The sequence below is a fragment of the Oncorhynchus gorbuscha genome, linkage group LG21 (genome assembly GCF_021184085.1).
Source record: "Oncorhynchus gorbuscha isolate QuinsamMale2020 ecotype Even-year linkage group LG21, OgorEven_v1.0, whole genome shotgun sequence".
In the NCBI taxonomy this organism is placed as follows: Eukaryota; Metazoa; Chordata; class Actinopteri; order Salmoniformes; family Salmonidae; genus Oncorhynchus; species Oncorhynchus gorbuscha.
This window is the reverse complement of record NC_060193.1, coordinates 43,498,041-43,506,954: the sequence shown is the minus strand read 5'-3', so window position 1 is coordinate 43,506,954 and position 8,914 is coordinate 43,498,041. Positions and strand designations below refer to the sequence as shown.

The 8,914-nt window shown below is 41.0% G+C and overlaps 1 protein-coding gene across 2 annotated transcripts in view; it reads left to right on the top strand.

The window, feature by feature from the left end:
* The first annotated feature begins 1,592 nt into the window (after nt 1-1,592).
* LOC124008142 (1-acyl-sn-glycerol-3-phosphate acyltransferase gamma-like) overlaps nt 1,593-8,914 on the top strand; it is a 31,017-nt gene continuing 23,695 nt past the window's right edge. Inside the window, exon 1 of one of the 2 annotated variants that reach the window (XM_046319150.1) lies at nt 1,593-1,798. The gene's annotated coding sequence lies outside the window, so the exon portion shown is untranslated. Of the gene's footprint in view, nt 1,799-8,027; nt 8,111-8,914 lie in introns of those variants that run through there. The other variant, XM_046319151.1, reaches the window with a different exon arrangement.

The window sequence follows — 8,914 nt, the reverse complement described above, 5'->3', positions numbered from 1 at the left end:
TAACTGTTTGGTAAAGTTTTTAGTGCTTCGTTTTTTGAGCCTGAATATTTTATAACATGTTACAATGAAGATTGTAGTGTACAAATCCACATTTATAATATATGATATGTATGTTATGATGCAATAAAAATAAAGTAATGGTTATATTATATCCATCTGCTTTTTTCTGTAAGTAATGAGTATCAACACACTGCCAAAGGAAGGGGCCGGTCAAGGAAGTCCATAGTTGGCTGAAACGGAAAGTATTTAAAAAAACCTTTTTTTTAAATGTAACAGATGCAAAAGAAAATGTATATTTGAAATAGACAGGTGATTGCATTTTGTACATTCAATATCTACCTGCAATGTCAGGTAACTAACTTTCCTGGTAACATATCCCATACGATGCTTGTCATGTACGTAAGCCAATGCATGCCTATCAGGGGACACTTTACTATAAGCAACTAATATGAATATTAGTTTCCTCCAATATGACAGACAAACAAAGGTTGACTGTTTCATTGAATTCATGAACATGACACTGGTAGGGTGCATGTCAAAAACGGTATTCTGTATATCTGTATTGCATGGTCAATGAAAGATCATACTCACATATGCTGTCTACCTATACTCAACTGAACACAGGTATACCAGTTTGCACAGAGTTAGAATACCTAAGATGATACCTATAGGCAGTGCTTGACTTGGACTTAAATAGGTGCCGGTACTCATTTTGGGTGCCGGTACTGTTTATATTTAGGTGCAAGAGCTCCACAATACTTTTGAGATAATATTATATAAGAGGAACAAGAGCTCAAGCAGTAGAACATTTGAGGTGCCGGTTCTTAGCTCCTTTGGCAGTGTGAGGTCCTGCCCAAGTCAAGTACTGCCTTTACAACTACTTTCTGGAGGGTCTTCAGTACTGTCTGTTGAAAACTGCATTCCCTCTCACTGCACGGGGTTGTCAATTAATGATCATAAATGTTTCATGTGTGTATACCTCAGTTATTATAAGACACAACACACATAAACAGCTTGTGGAGAACATTTAAAATCAGAGAATTTTGCCATGGAAACCAAGATGACACAACTCTGTGGCCTAACATATTCAGAATGAAAAGAGTCACAGGGATATCTACCTGCATTACAATTCCGTCACAGGTGTTGGGAGAGAAAGGGGACATAATGGAAACGCTGGCTTGTTATCAGAGAGGAAGAGGAAAAGCGAGAGTGTTTACTCTCTGCCAAAGAGGTCGATGAGAGAGTCAAATTTGGTCAACAAAAAACAATGAATTTGCTACGTGAGGCTTATTTCATCCAATATAAGTTCGGCAATTGTTAGGTTGTTACGGGTGCACTGATATAATTGGATGCACGTAGCATTTCGGTAGAAAAAAACATCAACTTTATATCCGATTTATGTCTATGGTGTTGTGACTGTTGTGCACACGCGTATCTGGCCTCTCATTGGCTAGAATGGTCCCACCTGATCTCGGCACCTCCCGCCTGCCTTCCATCTTTGAGGACACGTATTACCATTGTTAGAGCGGTCACTCGATTATCTTGGAAATATAATAGATACTCTTTATTGTTATGCATTGTTTCCAGGGGGACAGCGTTTGTGGTTGGATAGACAGGAAGTTGCATGTTTCACAGAAGGATGTAGCTAGCTAGCTAAAAGATAAACCTTTATATTGAAAAATAAATGCGTCTATGACTCTGTGGTGCAAAGACACCAATGTTATTTATGTGTTGAGTTGAAAACCAACGCGTTGGACCTGTTTGGTAACATTACTCGTCGTCGGGATCCAGAAATCAGGTAACGTTAGCTAGCTAAAATGCTATCCAAGTTAGCAGAGGTGTAAATAATATTTCTGTTGCAAAACGTTTACTCAGACGGAAAACCTAAACCAGAGTTTCTATTGGACAAATGCAGGTAGATCCCGCCTCATTTCCGTTTGGTTGTTAAACGGTAAACGGTTTCCGTAATGAATACACCCCTGGTTAACTAGATAGGTAAAACCACTGCAGTAGCTAGCTAACATGCCACCTAATTTAACATATCACTGCATATCAGTCTGGACTCAGGTTTGGTAGGTATGACCACAGTATGTGAGCGGAGCGTGCCCAATTTGACTGGAGCGCAGAACGAGTTTTCCAAGTCTGGAGCTTCGGCCTTCTCCAGTAGCGCTCACTTCGTGAGCTCACGCCTCTATCACACTGGGTGTTTTTGCATTTTGGTACCAGAAGTACATTAATTTCCAATGGCAAGCTGCGTTTGCCTTACAGCATTGCGTTGCAGAGGCAGTTGTTGTAGTACGTTCTGTGTGGCGCATACATTGGATTTATTGAACATATGCATCAAACTGTACCCGTAGACGGCTTGACAGAAATGATAGTAGAAACTGAATGTTGAACCTTTGTTTTACACATTCAGATGATAGTGCATACCATTTTGTGCAATAACACTGTCGGTGTGCCTGCCCATCATGCATTTGTAGGCTACTTTTTTGACATTTTTTATTTTTAGTATTTGTTTTTTGTATTATTTTTTTAAAACATGTTTTTGTTATTACATTTTTTTGTAAACTACTTGTGTGCTGCTATAGAGTACCAGGTCAAACAAGAAATGCTTCCAATTGTTTTTCCACCATTCATTTTTCCCATAAGGGATTTTAGTAGCACTTAAAAGAAAGGCTGTGCTTTGTGTAGGCTTACCTTGCGTTTTGCACAAAACAGTTCTCGTCTCCTAACTGCTATTTCAGTCACATTGTGCTCAACACCAATATGCTGGTTAACTTTGCTATTAGGCACATAGCAACATTGTCTAGGAAAAGGCACCTATTCAACAACACACTGACGTTTCAGAACCACAGACAGCGATTGTTATCCAACACAGGAGAATGTGCATTTGTTATAAAATAATATTATTTTTATTAGTGTTGCACCATTGTTCTTACATAATATAAGGTAGCCTAGTGGTTAGAGCATTGGGCCAGTAACTGAAAGGTTGCTGGATTGAATCCCTGATCTGTCGTTCTGCCCCCTTAGCAAAGCAGTTAACCCAAAGACATGGATGTCGATTATGGCAGCCCCCCGCACCTCTCTGATTCAGTTGTACAACTGATTAGGTATCTCCCATTCCCTAATCATATACAATTTCAGTAGCACATCTTAGTGATGGACTGCACCACCCCCACGGCATCCACAATGGATTAGTCCACTCAGACAGGCGCAAATCAGACATGTCTTGTAGAGGTCGACCGATTCAGATTTTTTAACGCCCGATACAAATTTATTGGAGGAACAAAAAAAAGCAGATCCTGATTAATCTGGATAGGTTCTGGAGTTATTTATATATATATAAATATATAACTCAGCAAAAAAAGAAATGTTCTCTCACTGTCAACTGCATTTATTTTCAGCAAACTTAACCTCTTGAAACTAGGGGCCACTATTTTTATTTTTGGAAAAATATCGTTCCCTAAGTAAACCGCCTATTTCTCAGGACCAGGTGCTAGAATATGCATATAATTGACAGCCTAGGATAGAAAACACTCTAAAGTTTCCAAAACTGTAAAAATATTGTCTGTAAATTTAACAGAACTGATATTGCAGGTGAAACCCTGAGGAAAATCCAATCAGGATGTGCCTCTTATTTTGAAACCGTTGTGTTCCTATGTATACCTATTGACCATTGAAAGGGATATCAACCAGATTCCTTTTTCTACGTATTCCCTAAGGTGTCTACAGAATTTTGACATAGTTTCACGCCTTAATGTTGAAGAATGAGCGTAAACGACTACATTGCGTAAGTGGCCAGCTGAGGGCTCTCAAAGGGATACTTGAGTAAAAGACAAGAGGTAGTCATTTTTCCTCTCGCTATACTGAAAAGCCAATTGTCCCGGTTGATATATTATCGAATAGATATTTGAAAAACACCTTGAGGATTGATTATAAAAAACGTTTGCCATGTTTCTGTCGATATTATGGTTATAATAGAAGATATTTTTTTCAGCATTGTCATGACCTCTATTTCCGGTGGATTTCTCAACATAACGTGACCAACAAACGGAGGTATTTTGGGTATAAAAATAATCTTTATGGAACAAAAGGAAAATTTGCTGTCTAACTGGTAGTCTCGTGAGTGAAAACATCTGAAGATCATCAAAGGTAAACAATTAATTTGATTGCTTTTCTGATTTTCGTGACCAAGCTTCCTGCTGCTAGCTGGACATAATGCTATACTAGGCTAGGCTATCGATAAACTTACACAGAGACGCTTGTCTTGCTTTGGCTGTAAAGCATAATTTCAAAATCTGAGGTGACAGGGTGATTAACAAAAGGCTAAGCTTTGTTTCACTATATTTCACTTGTGATTTCAATAATATTAATATTTTCTAGTAATATTTTTGGACCTATGCTAATTAGTGTAGTTGATGACAATTCTCCCAGAGCCGGGATGGGTAGTTCCAAGAGGTTTTGTGCAAATATTTGTATGAACATAACAAGATTTAACAACTGAGACATAAACTGAACAAGATCCACAGACATTTGACTAACATAAATTGAATAATGTGTCCCTGAACAAAGGGGGGGGGGTCAAAAAAGTAACAGTCAGTATCTGGTATGGCCACCAGCTGCATTAAATACTGCAGTGCATCTCCTCATGGACTGCACCAGATTTGTCAGTTCTTGCTGTGAGATGTTACCCCACTCTTCCACCAAGGTGTTATAGTACATACATTGCAATTTATTGCCCTGTCCACATCTGCAGTCCTCATGCCTCCTTGCAGCATGCCTGAGGCATGTTCACGCAGATAAGCAGGGACCCTGGGCATCTTTCTTTTGGTGTTTTTCAGAGTCCATAGAAAGGCCTCTTTAGTGTCCTAAGTTTTCATAACTGTGACCTTAATTGCCTACCATCGGTAAGCTGTTAGTGTCTTAACGACCGTTCCACAGGTGCATGTTCATACATTTTTTTATGGTTCATTGAACAAGCATGGGAAACAGTGTTTAAACCCTTTACTATGAAGATCTGTTAAGTTATTTGGATTTTTACGAATTATCTTTGAAAGACAGGATCCTGAAAAGGGCCGTTTCTTTTTTTGTTGAATTGTAATAATGACAATTACAACAATACTGAATGAACACTTTTATTTTAACTTAATATAATACATAAATAAAGTAAATTTAGTCTCAAACACATAAGGAAAAATGTTCAATTTGGTTTAAATAATGCAAAAACACAAGTGTTGGATAAAGTAAAAGTGCAATATGTGCCATGTAAAAAAGCTAACGTTTAAGTTCCTTGCTCAGAACATGACAACATATGAAAGCTGGTGGTTCCTTTTAAGTCTTCATTATTCCCAGTTAAGAAGTTTTATGTTGTAGTTATTATAGGAATTATAGGACTATTTCTCTCTATACCATTTGTATTTCATATACCTTTGACTATTGGATGTTCTTATAGGCACTTTAGTATTGCCAGCCTAATCTCAGGAGTTGATAGGCTTGAAGTAATAAACAGCGCGGTGCTTCAAGCATTGTGAAGAGCTGCTGGCAAACGCAGGAAAGTGCTGTTTGAATGAATGCTTACGAGCCTGCTGCTGCCTACCACCGCTCAGTCAGACTGCTCTATCGAATATCAAATCATAGACTTAATTAATATAATAAACACACAGAAATACAAGCCGTAGGTCATTAATATGGTAAAATCCGGAAACGATCATTTTGAAAACAAAACGTTTATTCTTTCAGTGAAATCTGGAACCGTTGCGTATTTTATCAAACGGGTGGCAACCCTAAGTCTAAATATTGCTGTTACATTGTACAACCCCCAATATTATGTCATAATTATGTAAAAATCAGGCAAATTAATTACGATCTTTGTTAGGAAGAAATGGTCTTCACACAGTTCGCAACGAGCAAGGCGGCCCAAACTGCTGCATACACCCTGACTCTGCTTGCACTGAACGCAAGAGAAGTGACACAATTTCCCTAGTTAATATTTACATTTACATTTAAGTAATTTAGCAGACGCTCTTATCCAGAGCGACTTACAAATTGGTGCATTCACCTTATGACATCCAGTGGGACAGTCACTTAACAATAGAGCATCTAAAACTTAGGGGGGGTGGGGTGAGAGGGATTACTTAACCTATCCTAGGTATTCCTTAAAGAGGTGGGGTTTCAGGTGTCTCCGGAAGGTGGTGATTGACTCCGCTGTCCTGGCGTCGTGAGGGAGTTTGTTCCACCATTGGGGGGCCAGGGCAGCGAACAGTTTTGACTGGGCTGAGCGGGAGCTGTACTTCCTCAGTGGTAGGGAGGCGAGCAGGCCAGAGGTGGATGAACGCAGTGCCCTTGTTTGGGTGTAGGGCCTGATCAGAGCCTGGAGGTACTGAGGTGCCGTTCCCCTCACAGCTCCGTAGGCAAGCACCATGGTCTTGTAGCGGATGCGAGCTTCAACTGGAAGCCAGTGGAGAGAACGGAGGAGCGGGGTGACGTGAGAGAACTTGGGAAGGTTGAACACCAGACGGGCTGCGGCGTTCTGGATGAGTTGAAGGGGTTTAATGGCACAGGCAGGGAGCCCAGCCAACAGCGAGTTGCAGTAATCCAGACGGGAGATGACAAGTGCCTGGATTAGGACCTGTGCCGCTTCCTGAGTGAGGCAGGGTCGTACTCTGCGGATGTTGTAGAGCATGAACCTACAGGAACGGGCCACCGCCTTGATGTTAGTTGAGAACGACAGGGTGTTGTCCAGGATCACGCCAAGGTTCTTGGCGCTCTGGGAGGAGGACACAATGGAGTTGTCAACCGTGATGGCGAGATCATGGAACGGGCAGTCCTTCCCCGGGAGGAAGAGCAGCTCCGTCTTGCCGAGGTTCAGCTTGAGGTGGTGATCCGTCATCCACACTGATATGTCTGCCAGACATGCAGAGATGCGATTCGCCACCTGGTCATCAGAAGGGGGAAAGGAGAAGATTAATTGTGTGTCGTCTGCATAGCAATGATAAGAGAGACCTGTGAGGTTATGACAGAGCCAAGTGACTTGGTGTATAGCGAGAATAGGAGAGGGCCAAGAACAGAGCCCTGTTCTTGCAGGGTTAAAAAAATATACTTGTGTATTGATTTTAAGAAAGGCATTGATGTTTACGGTTAGGTACATTGGTGCAACAACAGTGCTTTTTTCGCAAATGCACTTTTGTTAAATCATCACCCATTTGGTGAAGTTGAAGTAGGCTGTGATTCGATGATAAATTAACAGGCACCGCGTCGATTATATGCAACGGAGGACAAGCTAGTTAAACTAGTAATATCATCAACCATGTGTAGTTAACTAGTGATTATGTGAAGATTGATTGTTTTTATAAGATAAGTTTAATGCTAGCTAGCAACTTAACTTGGCTCCTTGCTGCACTTGTGTAACAGGTGGTCAGCCTGCCACGTGTAACTGATGTGAAATGGCTAGCTAGTTAGCGGTGGTGCGCGCTAATAGCGTTTAAATCAGTGACGTCACTCACTCTGAGACCTTGAAGTAGTTGTTCCCCAAATCTTATAAGTCTCCTGAGGGGGAAAAGGTGTTGTCGTGCCCTCTTTACGACTGTCTTGATGTGTTTGGACCATGATAGTTCGTTGGTGATGTGGACACCAAGGAACTTGAAACTCACGACCCGCTACATTACAGCCCCGTCGATGTTAATGGGGGCTTGTTCGGCCGACCTTTTCCTGTTGTCCACAATCAGCTCCGTTGTCTTGCTCACATTGAGGGAGAGGTTGTTGTCCTGCCACCACACTGCGCCGAGAGGGTGTTCTCCGCTGCTGGCCTGCACCATCTCACGAGCCTGAAGCAACAGACTCTAGACTGAGCCTAGTAAGGCATTTTAAATGTAATTTAATTGTAAGTATTTCACATTTATAGACTAATTATTTAATACAACAAAATGTTGTTGTATTAAAAAATGCGCTTGTTTACGGAAAACATATGGAAGATGAGGCGACCGCCTGTGTTAAGCTATCTAGCATGCTCTGAACAACTGTGTGTAAGCATAACTCAGGAAGTGTAGCGGAAGTGTAGTTTCCTCGGATGGAGGCACTCTAAGCTGGTATGGATCTGTGCAAAACAGCTACAGTAAGTGTATCTTTTATTCGAAGTATTCTTTCTCGCTGATGTTAGTGTTTAAATACTGGAGAGTCGAGACCAAATCACGGGCGCTGGACAGAGTGGATTTCAGTTGTAACAAAAGGTAGTTTTAATGAGTCAAAAGATATCTTGTCCCGCAGTTTTATGTGCACGGATCTAGTTCATATAACTCGATAAGGAGTCAGGTGAAAAAGAGAGCTTATACAAAGGTTACATTAATTTTTATACATAGAATAAAGTAGGTAGAGTCTTGTCGTGTTGGTCTTCTGACTGGTCCCAAAAGCAGGAGCCCACATTGGTGCACAGCAGTCTTCTGTTCTGGGCACCCGACCAGTAGAAGGGGAAAAGTGTGTTTATACAAGGAGATGTTTGTGTCAGGGGTTTGTGAGGTAGAGGGGCAGTTTACTATGGCTGGGTGTATGTGTTCATGCGATGGAATGTCTTTGTTTCCTGGGGTCGTATATATATATATATATATAAATCCACTGATGAAAGATAAGGGCCATGTACACTGCTCACAAAAATGAAGGGAACACTTAAACAACACAATGTAACTCCAAAATTAGGAAGAAGGCAGAATGCCTTGTTTTACACTGAGCTGCACTGGGGTTCAGAATGCGATCCTGGTTACATTAAGACACAGTGGAGCCGGCACGAGATATGGGTCGTAAAACATACCGTAATGCAGGGATGGGATATGCCTCTGTACTCCAGGTTTTACTTTTATCAACACTGCTCCATCGAAAATATTAAAATACTGCTAGTTTTCCAGGAAAACAGACTTTTTCGGCC